Raw genomic sequence first — 11,166 nt, 5'->3', positions numbered from 1 at the left:
GATATTTGGCTCTGTTGACTAATGAGTTTGCTGACCACTGCCCTAACTGATAATGCTTCTGTACCCTTTGATACCTTACTTTTTGAAGTGTATTATCTCCACCTTGCCTTGGGACAAATTGTGTTGAATAAAAGCAGGGTCCTGAGTGAAGGAGGAGAGTCTTGCAGTTTCCTTCAGCTGAAGCTCCTCTGACCCCCAATGCCTTTCAAAAATATCTTTCATCCTTGGACTCTTTAATCATCTATGCGCAGCCCCTTTCTCCAGAATGCTGAACCCTTTGTAAGGCTGGGAAAAGAACCCCGGCATTATGGTGGCCCGAACGAGGGACACCAACAGACCACCACCGGAAGCACATCAGTGACTGGGAGATACCCTAAGACTTAGCTTTGGAATCAGACCCTTCTGACCATTCAAGGCCAGCACAAATTTTCCCGATCAAATCTCAAACGGATGTGCGAGAAGAGAGGAAGAGCAACCATTTAAACTATGTGTCTCCAGGGTCACTTACTAGAACAATATTTCTAGATCACAGCCACAGCCAGCCAACCTAACCTTAGAACCCCAGTCAGATGTGTGACTTTAGCAATACATTACCACATAAAGAACAGAAATGCAGATAGATCCTTGGATAGTTTTGATGGCAATCACATCCACTCACAGGAGTAAAGCTTCCAGAGGAATGTATTAAGCATGATCCTGAACACCAATTTATTTACCCATCTATTTGTATTTTTTTTAGTGTCCACAGCTAACAGCTGACTGTGCAATAGTAACTTTGATTTAGTCAGAAGGGCTTTTAAGTTATGCTCAGAACTACATTTGTCCCTCTAACTGGAAAAGAATAGCTTTGGGAGCCATTCTTTTGCCTCCAAGGTTTGGGACAATCAGGCTGTATGGAATGTGGACTACTGCCAGATCCTCAGGAATAAGATGGAAAGGCATTTTTTGGAACTACTTCAGTTTAATATTAATGTTTCTGCCAGTGTACTTTGACCTTTGCTCCTTAGCAGATGACAACCTGAATTCTCTATTTGCTCCTCTTAGCAAAGAAAGAGCACAGAACCTAGAGGCCATTTCTAGATTGTGTGAAGATAAATACAAAGACTGTGCAGAGCTGCTGTAAGAAGGTCTTGCAGTGCTGACAATTTCACTGGTATTCAGCGCTCTAATGCCATCCTCTCATGAGGGACAAATGAGGCTTTGTACATCCTGAGCCCCTCACCTATGAGGACTGAAGAAATATCACTGCTCCTGCTCGAAAACCAGAAAAATTAGCATTTTCATCTAAAAGTCAGACATCGAATTCAACAGACTCATGGACAGCAAGGACTATGCTCATAGGAAAGAATAGGACCTTGTCAATGCAACATACTCCTTGTCCTTTTAAATGTAAACAGAGTTACATTTAAAAGCAAAAGCTCCCAACCCACACACAGATACCTACTTATGATGCAGGCTGATAGTTGTCAGCTATGTGAGGGTTTTTTTTAAATTGAAGTTTAAACTTTTAGACTTTAAAGACACTATATAACTTTTATGTCTTTCCTATGTTTCTGAAACCCCCTTTCCAATATTGCTGCATATTCCTTTAGAACCAATGCAATATGGCCATTAAAACATGGGACTCCCAACAACTCAGAAAGCCACTGAGGAACAGACTGTAGTATGTTAGGTACTGAAGGGTTCTTCCTCCCTCCTACATCATTGAAGTTTCTCGTCATCATTGGCAATCAGTTTAAACCAAAAAGCTGTGAATAACACTTGTCATTAACTTCTTTGCAAGCACTACTTATTAGCATATTAGCATATTTGGGATAAAAGAGAAAGTATCAATCTTTGATTTTCTACTTCTACTAGAGGCCCGGTGCATGAAAATTCATGCACTGGAGGGGGGTCCCTCAGACAGGCCTGCCCCTTCTCACAGTTCGGGAGCCCTCAGGGGCGGGAGGCGACCCAGCGATCAGGGAAAGGTGACACCCCATCACACCTCTGCTGCTGCCACTGCCGGCAGCACAAGCCTCGGCTGGCCCTGGTTACCTGAGCCTCGAGTGGCCCTGGGCGGCTGTGCAGCCACCATCCGAGGCTTGCCTGTGCCTTGGGTGGGCTGGCCTTGGGCAGCTGGGGGGTTGAGGGGTGTGGGGGACTTTGGAGGCAGGTGCACAGAGCAGCCAGGCTGCCTGGGGGTGGGCCCGGCCTTGTAGCTTGCCTGCTGCCCCAGAGGGGCTGAGGGGACTGGGTGCCACCATCTTGTGGTGGCAGTAAATTAACATATTCCCTCCTTATTGGCTGTGGGCACGGCCATCTTTGAGGGTGAGGCAGTCAATTAGCATATTCCCTCTTTATTAGATAGGATGGGGTCCATGCTGCATATCTTAAGAACTATAATGGTGTTTCTCATTTTCTGATGATTTTCTTTGTTAAATAAATGCATCAAAAGATATTTTTCATAATTCCAACCAACATAGTGGTCCAGTGATAACCAGCAGGTAATGGAATAGAAGGTGACCTGAGAGTCTTGGTGTAATTTCAAGTTTTGACGCACTTGGGCCCCCTGAGGCCCTGCTCAGAAGTGTAGGTGCTGTGGACTTGCGGAGCATCATTTGAAAGTTTAACTAAATTTCTCTTGAACTTACTTAGTTTTGTAGATTTTGGATAGTGGGCTTCTTATCTTGTTTTTTGTTTGTTTGTTTCAGCTCTTTAAAGATAGCAGATATTGGCTGAAACAAAAAAAATGAATTTTAAATATTTAACTTAAAGTGGGGGCTGAGGCAAGAAATTAAAAGTAAAACCTTAATATTGGAAATTTGCAGTACTGGATAAGTTTAAGAGAAATTTGGACTTTCAAATGATTTTTATGAGTTTGTAGCATTTATAGTTTTACAAGTACCAAAGCTTAAGTTGCACTAAGACTTTAGAAGGATACCTTGTATCTTCATAGAAATAATCTCCTCTTTTAAAAATAGTTTTGAGGGTTTTTTGTTTGTAAGTTTGCTTTTTCAGGGCTGTGCTGTATAACTGCCTTGATCACCAAACTTTCCTTCTTCTAGATTTGATAAAGGAAGATTATAAGAAGCAGTGTTAATTCACATGTAGTAAGTGGAAAGGCATTGGACTCTAATAGTGATATGAAAGTAGGTGAACGAACCAGCTTTTCTATCCCACATGTTTACTTGGTTGTAAGTGTCCCATTTAAGTCTTTCTACTTAAGAGGAAACATACATGTTAGGAACAAACCCTTACCTCAGGCTTTAAAGGGCAGTAAGATAAGTAATCAATCTTTTAGAAAATTGGTAAAATGTCACCTAAATTTCAAATATTTTTTTAAATTAATGTTCTCAACTATGTGAAATATTTCTCCTAGCTTCTCAAATGTATTCCTAGAAATTTTGTCTATAAACAAAGCATTTCAAGACCAAGGAATACTTTCTCGCAATATAGCAAGGCTTCACACTATATTAAATGCTGCAGGTTCCACCATTTTTAAAGGACAGAAACATAAACGATAAATAATGGTACATAAAATATTACATTCTACCACCATAAAAAATATTTTTTATAAAATTCAGAGCTTCAAGTATTGATTGAAGTTTTATTTTGAAAAGAATGCTACAACTTATGTGTTTTTTCTTTCTCATGTTTATATTAAAAGAAAAGCTAATAAACTCTATTTTAATAAAAACATTTCATTTCTGTCATTATTATACATCATAGTTCAATATTAATTATAACCATCATTTACTGAGTATTCTGGTACATATTTCTTTTTGGTGATTCAGCATGACAAAGCATGTAGTCATAAACTCAGTCTCTTAGAAAAATATGTCAGATAAGTATTCTCTGTGGTTCCCAGGGACAGATTTAGTGTACAATTCCACAATTCAGGATCACTGAACAAAAACACCTCATTTTATTCTTTTGACAAAGGTTAACTGTTCCAACTACAGCTGTAGATGTGGTCATAGTCTCAAATGAGTCAGCCATGCTCCTGTGTGCAGGGGGCTCACAATTCTAGTCCAGGGAATAGATGACTAAAAACGTCAACATACAAATAAATAAAATCATACCGACTGTGAAGTGCTAACAGAAATCAAGCAAGAAGCTTTGAGCCGGAGAGTAGCAGAAAAGAACCCACTTTCCTAGTTTGGGTAGGATGCCCAGGAGACGCTTCTCTGAGGTGACATTTAAGTTAACACTGAAAGAAGTGAGGTGACCCTGAGAGTGGGAGGGAGTTCAGGGGCGCAGAGACAGGCAATGGCCAGGTCATTGGGGCCTCTCAGGCCCTGGCAAGAAGGTTGCATTTTATTTGGAATTCAGTGGGAAAGTCATTGAAGTGTTTCAGGGAAGAGAATGATGTGATCCTAAGTCTATGTACAGACAATCATGCTTTGTTGTCCAGGTAAAGAGCTGTTGCAGCCACACAGATGAAAGACAATGGTGGCCTGGGGTAAGAAGCTGAAGATGGAAGGAGGGCTAACCCTCTCAACTTGGTCCACATAATGGAGTCACATGCACATGAATGTAACTTACTCTGCTGACTTTAAACCCCTCCCTATTCACACACCAAACCCCATTAGAAATAGGACTGTCTCCTTTTAAGAGAGGAATGTGAGAGTTGCTCTTTAGGGTCACAAAAGGAAATGCCAATTTGAAGCAGTGGCCAGGCTCTATAATGTCTCCAACACTGTAGTGTGTGTCTGCTCGGGCAGGGTTGAGGTCCAAATCCCAGCATTATTGAATCCCCACCAAGTGCCAGAGTCCGTTCTAGGAGCTTTGCATATATCCTGCTTCACTTGCTGTGGTAGAAAATAAAGCCATACTTACGTTATTAAACAAGTAAATAAAATATGAGCTCTCATTCTTATTGTGAGAAGGCCATTGTCATCCTCTGAGCTCTCCTTTCCTTGAAAAGTGGACCCCTCAGGTGCTTACTTCATCTAAGTGGCAGGCCTGTTTACTTTCGTTGTGCAGAAAAGAGATTGAGAAGTCTGATTTGACTGCCCAAGTTTCCAACCTCTGCTCTGGTGAGGGTGGTACAGAAAAGAGGAAGTTCAGCTCTCGGGTCAAGGGGTTGAAGGCCTAACCACTATAGACAGCTGCACAGATTAGAGGGAGGTTGGTGAGCCCTGGTTAGCACTGGTCACTCCACAATACAGGAGACTGGGTTCCCACTTACAACTCTAGTAACAGATATTTCCATTTACACTTAATCAACTATCTTATGAAACCTCAGAGGTGGTGGGTCAGGACAGAGTGCAACATCATGGCTCTGTTCCCAACTGGCCTTCCCCTAAGACAAGATTGGCCCTGGTCTTGGTCCTGGCTTACTGGCCCAGCACTTTCACTCCGTCACCATCACCATCACCATCACCATCACCATCACCATCACCATCACCATCACCATCACCATCACCATCACCATCACCACCATCCTGGTTAATTCCTTCTTAAGGGTGATCATTGCCCATTTCTGACCACTCAGCTTAGCTAGGACCATCCCAGCACATCAGAAGAGTTACAATAACTTGAAAACCCAAAAGGAAGGAGTCAGGATTTCTGATTTACCAGGGAAATCCTTGGTGCCTTTGCATACTTGCTCACCTCCTCTCCAGCAGTCTTCACATTCCATTCCCCAGTTTGCTGATGGCAAGACAGAGCCCCCTGCCTTAGCCAAACTGAAAAAGGGCTATTCAGCCCAACTGCTCCAGATTCAGGGGCCTACCTGCCTTATAGCCACACATCTAAAAGGGGTATAAGTTATCTATACTAATAAGAGAGAAATATGGTAATTTTCTGTCACTCCACGACACTCACAGCCAATCAGGAGGGAATATGCAAATTAGTGGGACAAAGATGGTGGCTGCCACGGAGCCAACTGGAGTGGGTGGGAGGCTTAGGTTGCCCCCAGTGATGGAGGAAGCCAAGCTTCCCACCCACCTGGGCCGGCCACTGAAGGAGGGGCCTGTGGGCAGTGGCCACGGAGCAGGCCGGAGCGTGTGGGAGGCTTGGGTCGCCCAGACCAGCCACTGAGGGAGGGGCCTGCAAATGGCCCTCAGCCCCTCACCCAGACTGGCCAGGCACCCCAGGGGGGCCCCCACCCTGAAGGGGGTGTGGCCAGCCTGAAAACAGTCCTCAGCCCTTTACCCAGGCTGGCCACACCCCCACGGGTGAGAGTCCCCGTTGAGGGGCATGGCCAGCCTGCAAACAGCCCTCAGCCCCTCACCCAGGCTGGCCACACACCCCCACGGGGACCCTCACCCCATGGAGGCATGGCCAGCCTGCAAACCACCACAGTACCCTCGTCCAGGCCACCCTGCTCCCCAAGGGAACCCCCACCCTGATCCGGGACATCCTTCAGGGCAAACCAGCCAGCCCCCACCCATGCACCAGGACTCTATCTATACTAATGAAAGGGTAATATGCTAATTAGACTGGGAGACCTTCCAGGAGACCTTCCAGACATTTTTCTGGACAAAGCTATGGTGGCGGGGCTGAGGTAGAGGTGGTTAGGGGCCAAGAGGGGAGGGCAGCTGTGGGTGATCAGGCCAGGATGGGATGGAAGTTGTGGGTGGTCGGGCTGGTGGGGGGGGGGGCAGTTGGGGCGAGCAGGCCAGCGGAGAGGGCAAGTGGGGGCGAGCAGGCTGGCAGCGGGGGCAGTTGGGGGTGATCAAGCTGGCAGGGGGGTTGGGGGTGAGTAGGTTGGCAGGGGGGCAGGGGGGCAGTTGGGGGCAAGCAGGCTGGCAGGCAGAGTGGTTAGGGGCAATCAGGCAGGCAGTCAGGTGAGCAGTTAGGAGCCAGCAGTCCTGGATTGCGAGAGGGATGTCCCTGATTGGAGAGGGTGCAGGCCAGGCTGAGGGACACTCCCTAACACCCCACCCCACCCCACCCCCACCCCGTGCACTAATTTCATGCAATGGGCCACTAGTATCAGTTATATTTATGAAAATATTTATAGTTATAAAAGTTACAGCATGGTGACCAAAAAGCCAGGTATGATTCCCAGATCTCTGGCTTTGCTGACTTGAAGGGTGTAACATTGACTATAACAGGGATTTCTGGAAAGAATCAGATTTACAAGAAAGATATCTATTTTGGATATTTAAAAATATGCAGTGGTTTTTTAAAATAGTCAGGTGGAAGCTCTAAATGTCAAGTTCAAAAAAGAGTGTGAGGTTGAGATTTGGGAATGATTGGCCTATTTGTGGTAGTTGAGTCACAAGTGTGATGTGATTGGGAAGAAGAAGGGACTGAGATGGAACCTGAAGAGTAGGACCATTTGAGAAGCAAGCCTTCCAAGGAAACTGAGTAGGAGCTCTCGGGGTAATAGAAAGAACTGTATTACAACCCAAAGGCAGAGAACATTTTTCAAGAAGGAGGAATTTGTTCAACAATGTTCAAGGCAACAGAGATCAAAAAACACAAGGGTTGAAGTCAGGTTATGAATTTCTCAACTAGATAGAACCTATTCAGGTCTGTTTGGCATATTATTGACCAAGGTCATGTGAGCAGATTACATTTCCTTTCAACAATTTGTACTTGGAGTTGTATCATTACACTCTTATCACCACAGTATTGACAATTACTTACTAAGCAGTAATTGGTGTAACTGAGGTCTTTTCATTACATCTTACTTTGTTGATTTTATCAGAAGCCAAAAAAGTCACTGTCTTCTTGATACAAAACAAAATCTAGTAGCACTATATTCTTTTTTTACTTAAAATTTTTCCACCACCATTTATATCCTCTTACCCTTCCACCCACCACTCCCTGCCCCCTGCAATCACCACACTGTTGTCTATGTCAAAGAGTAGCTACTATATTCCCTTTTGACTTTGCCACTTGACTACGACATTGCCCAGTACAGCAGGGGTTCTTTTGAGTTCAGTATGTCTATTCATGTGTCAGGTGATGGTTCAATTCTCCCACTCTTTTTATTGGAATACTAGCAAAATTTATTTTGAACAATATGTTATGACAGTGTTTGGTCTCACTTAGCTGGGCATAGTATTTATATATTTAGTCCACTTCTTTTCTCTTTTCTGACATTATTAAAATATTTCTACTTTGAGCCAATGGGATCCTAAGCAGAAATGCAAATATAGGCAGTGAAATCAAGTGTCAGTACTTGATTAAAGGGCAATTCAGAAAATGCTTATGTTAACATTTCTAGGTCATTGAACTGAAAACATAAAATGTCACAATCCTCCTGTAGAGCTTGCCCTGGAGATTGCACCTTGTTGACCCATGTTTCAGAAACACTGCCAGGAAGACTGAGCCCAGTGAACAGCCACTCCTTCTCTCATGCCTAGATTTTATTTTTGATTTCAGAGTCTTTGAGAGAAGAAGGCTTAATTGGTAGCCTTCAAGGAGTAACAATAGTCAGTGATAGTTATTGGTCTGTGATGACTTCCACAGACCTGCTTTTAGAATCATTTTTACTCCTTTCATATGTTCCCATCTTTTCTTACCATATAAATGGAAATTTCTTTGATAATTAACTATGGGGTATTAACTTTTGCTTCATCTACATTGCCCAGAACAATGACAGATTCCAGCTGACAGTTGGTTAAGTCTTCTTTTATTTAATACATACTCAAGCAGTTAATATGATTTTGGGGGGGGGGAGGGGAGGCTTGCATAACAATTGTTATCACCATGGAGATAGGCATCGAAATAAATTAAGGAGTCCTGGCTTTCTTCTTGTGGAAGAGTAGACACAGCAAAGCCTGGAAGTATATCAGATACTAATTCTTACTGCCCATAAGAAAGAACATCTTCTAAAGCTCTCTTATATCTATGGACTTTCATGAGGAGTCCTGGTCTGGGGACAAGGAAGTCATTAAAGCTATTTACTGATATTTTCTTTTCTGTCTGAGCAACTGATAGGATTGAGCTTCTCCACGTGGTCCTGTGACTTGCTGTGTGGCCAAATGTGAGCAGAAGTGGCATATATCATTTCTAGGGAAACCTTTAAAAGCTGGTGTCAGATCCACCACATTCTCCTCTCTTTGCCCCCATTCCAGCAATAATATTCAGATGATGGCTCCATTAATCTGTGTTCATGAGTGAAAGTGATAGGTAGTAAAGCCCCCCATGACCATAGATAGACAGGTAGCTCAAGAGATAAATAAACCTTTGCTGTTTTAGGGTATTGAGATTTGGGGCATGATGTTGATCTTCTTGATTTCTATAGGGGTCAAGCACCTGAAGTGGTCATTGCAGTGAAGAGGGTTGACAAAAGGGTCTAAGCTAGCCAAAACATTTAGAAAGTGGGTTCAGCTAGCACTAACCCAGGTTATTTTAGGGATACAGTGTCTGACAATTCTCAAAAACATTTTGGTATAGATTATATCATTTATTCTTCCTTGTGTTCTGGGGGCTAGTCAGACCTATACCTATTCCTTCCAGACCAAGTCTTCCTGGTTAGAGTCAGATGCTCTCATTGACCCATTCTAATTTGAATATGCAGGAAACTGTATCTTCATAATTGTATACTTTCTTTCCAATATCCATGCTCCATGGTTTCATAGTAAGTACTTTATAAATGCTCATTTGAAGAAACTGAGAAGTGTGTTAAGTGACAATTGCAAAGTTACAAGCTGGTAAATAGTGATCAGGATTCAAATCTAAGACTTAGCTGTCATTGACTGAGTGCGGGGGAAGAGCAAGCAGCTCTGACATCCAGGTGCTGACCTGGGTGTTGCTGTGAGCTCTTCTGGACTATCACCACGGTGTTCTGTAGAATAAAACAATTTCATAGAATGCCAACATCAGACACGGCCATTCTACGACCTTGATCCAGACAAAAGCAAGACCACTCCATAATCTTCTCTGAACATAGACAGAACCTGATGTCGTAACCGGTTTGGCTCAGTGGATAGATCGTCGGCCTGCAGACTGAAAGGTCCCAGGTTCGATTTCCGTCAAGGGCATGTACCTTGGTTGCGGGCACGTCCCCAATAGAAGGTGTGCAGGAGGCAGCTGATCGATGTTTCTAACTCTCTATCCCTCTCCCTTCCTCTCTGTAAAAAAATCAATAAAATATATTTTAAAAAAAAAAGAACCTGAACATTATCTTAACCACAAGATTGACCCAAAATGGCTATGACTGCTGCTTCTTTATCAGTGATGGCTTTTGCCTGCGATGGGTCTTCACTCCTTCTAAATAAGATTTATTAAGGCACCCAGTCACAGAATTACCCCACGTCCTAATAGCACCCGAACCAGGGCAGGTTTTGTTTTCTTGAACTATTCTCAAAATCACAAAACATAAACCCCATAATAAATTTTAAACATTTTATACTGTGATACTCCATGGTTCCCCATGAATGCATTCCTCCTCGCTACAAGCTACCAGATATAAGAAACCCAACTCGGTCAGTCAGGTGTGTTCCCCGTGGGCTCCAGAACTGCGTGCATGCACTCGTGGAGGGTTTCCTTACAACAATCCTGCAAGACCGTTACCCCCACTCGACAGGTAAAGAAATGGAGGTTCACAGAGATGAAATAATTTGCCCAAGTTCACACCCCCAGGAAGAGCCAGCCAACACATTTCAGATGAAGGCTAACCTGCCAGGAGCGCTCTCTCTCCTGCACCCGGGGCCCTCTCCTCTCCCCCTCCTCTGCATTTCTTCTTGAAAGGTTCCGAGTGGGCCCGGGTTGAGCACCTAAGACAAGAGGCCATAATGTATCAAAAGACATTTTCATTTCAGGCCCCGGGGTGCAGGTGGGCTGAGTCCGACAAAAAGGAGTCAGTGGAGAGTGCAGGGAGGGGAAGGTTTTTGCTGGCTGCAAGCCGTTCTGCTGGGGTAAGGGTCGGGTCTGTCCTTGGCTCCTCCCGGTGCCAGGTGTCAGTGGTTATCTAGGCTACGCAGTGTTCGAGGCTGCACGCTTTCTGCAACATATCTCCTCCGCACAAGGTTTCCCCTGCCCCGTTTTATTCTCTTTAACCCTTTCACTTCTTAAGGCCCTCGCCCGGCGACTGAACGCTACGGGGAGGTGCAAGGCAAACGTGTTATTTTTGCAACAGATGCCCCAGGTGCTTCTGTGAAAAACGACACCAGACCCAGTCTTGCTCGGCGGCGACCGCAGAGCCGGGAGCGTGCCCTCGGCGCCCCGGAGCCCCCAGCCAAGTGGGCACAGCCCCAGGCCTCCCGGGCTCGCGCGCGA

At 44.4% G+C, this 11,166-nt stretch overlaps 1 pseudogene across 1 annotated transcript; it reads left to right on the top strand.

Annotated features, from left to right (window-relative positions):
* Window positions 1-307: 307 nt before the first annotated feature.
* LOC307101126 (cyclin-Y-like protein 1) lies at window positions 308-1,185 on the top strand (annotated as a pseudogene). Its single transcript has 2 exons — window positions 308-357; window positions 512-1,185. The product of its transcript is annotated as a cyclin-Y-like protein 1 (transcript).
* Window positions 1,186-11,166: the final 9,981 nt, after the last annotated feature.

Source organism: Cnephaeus nilssonii (assembly GCF_951640355.1).
Source record: "Cnephaeus nilssonii genome assembly, chromosome: 6".
NCBI classification, from domain to species: domain Eukaryota; kingdom Metazoa; phylum Chordata; class Mammalia; order Chiroptera; family Vespertilionidae; genus Cnephaeus; species Cnephaeus nilssonii.
Note: the sequence above shows the minus strand (reverse complement) of the source record. Positions and strands in the feature narration are given on the sequence as shown.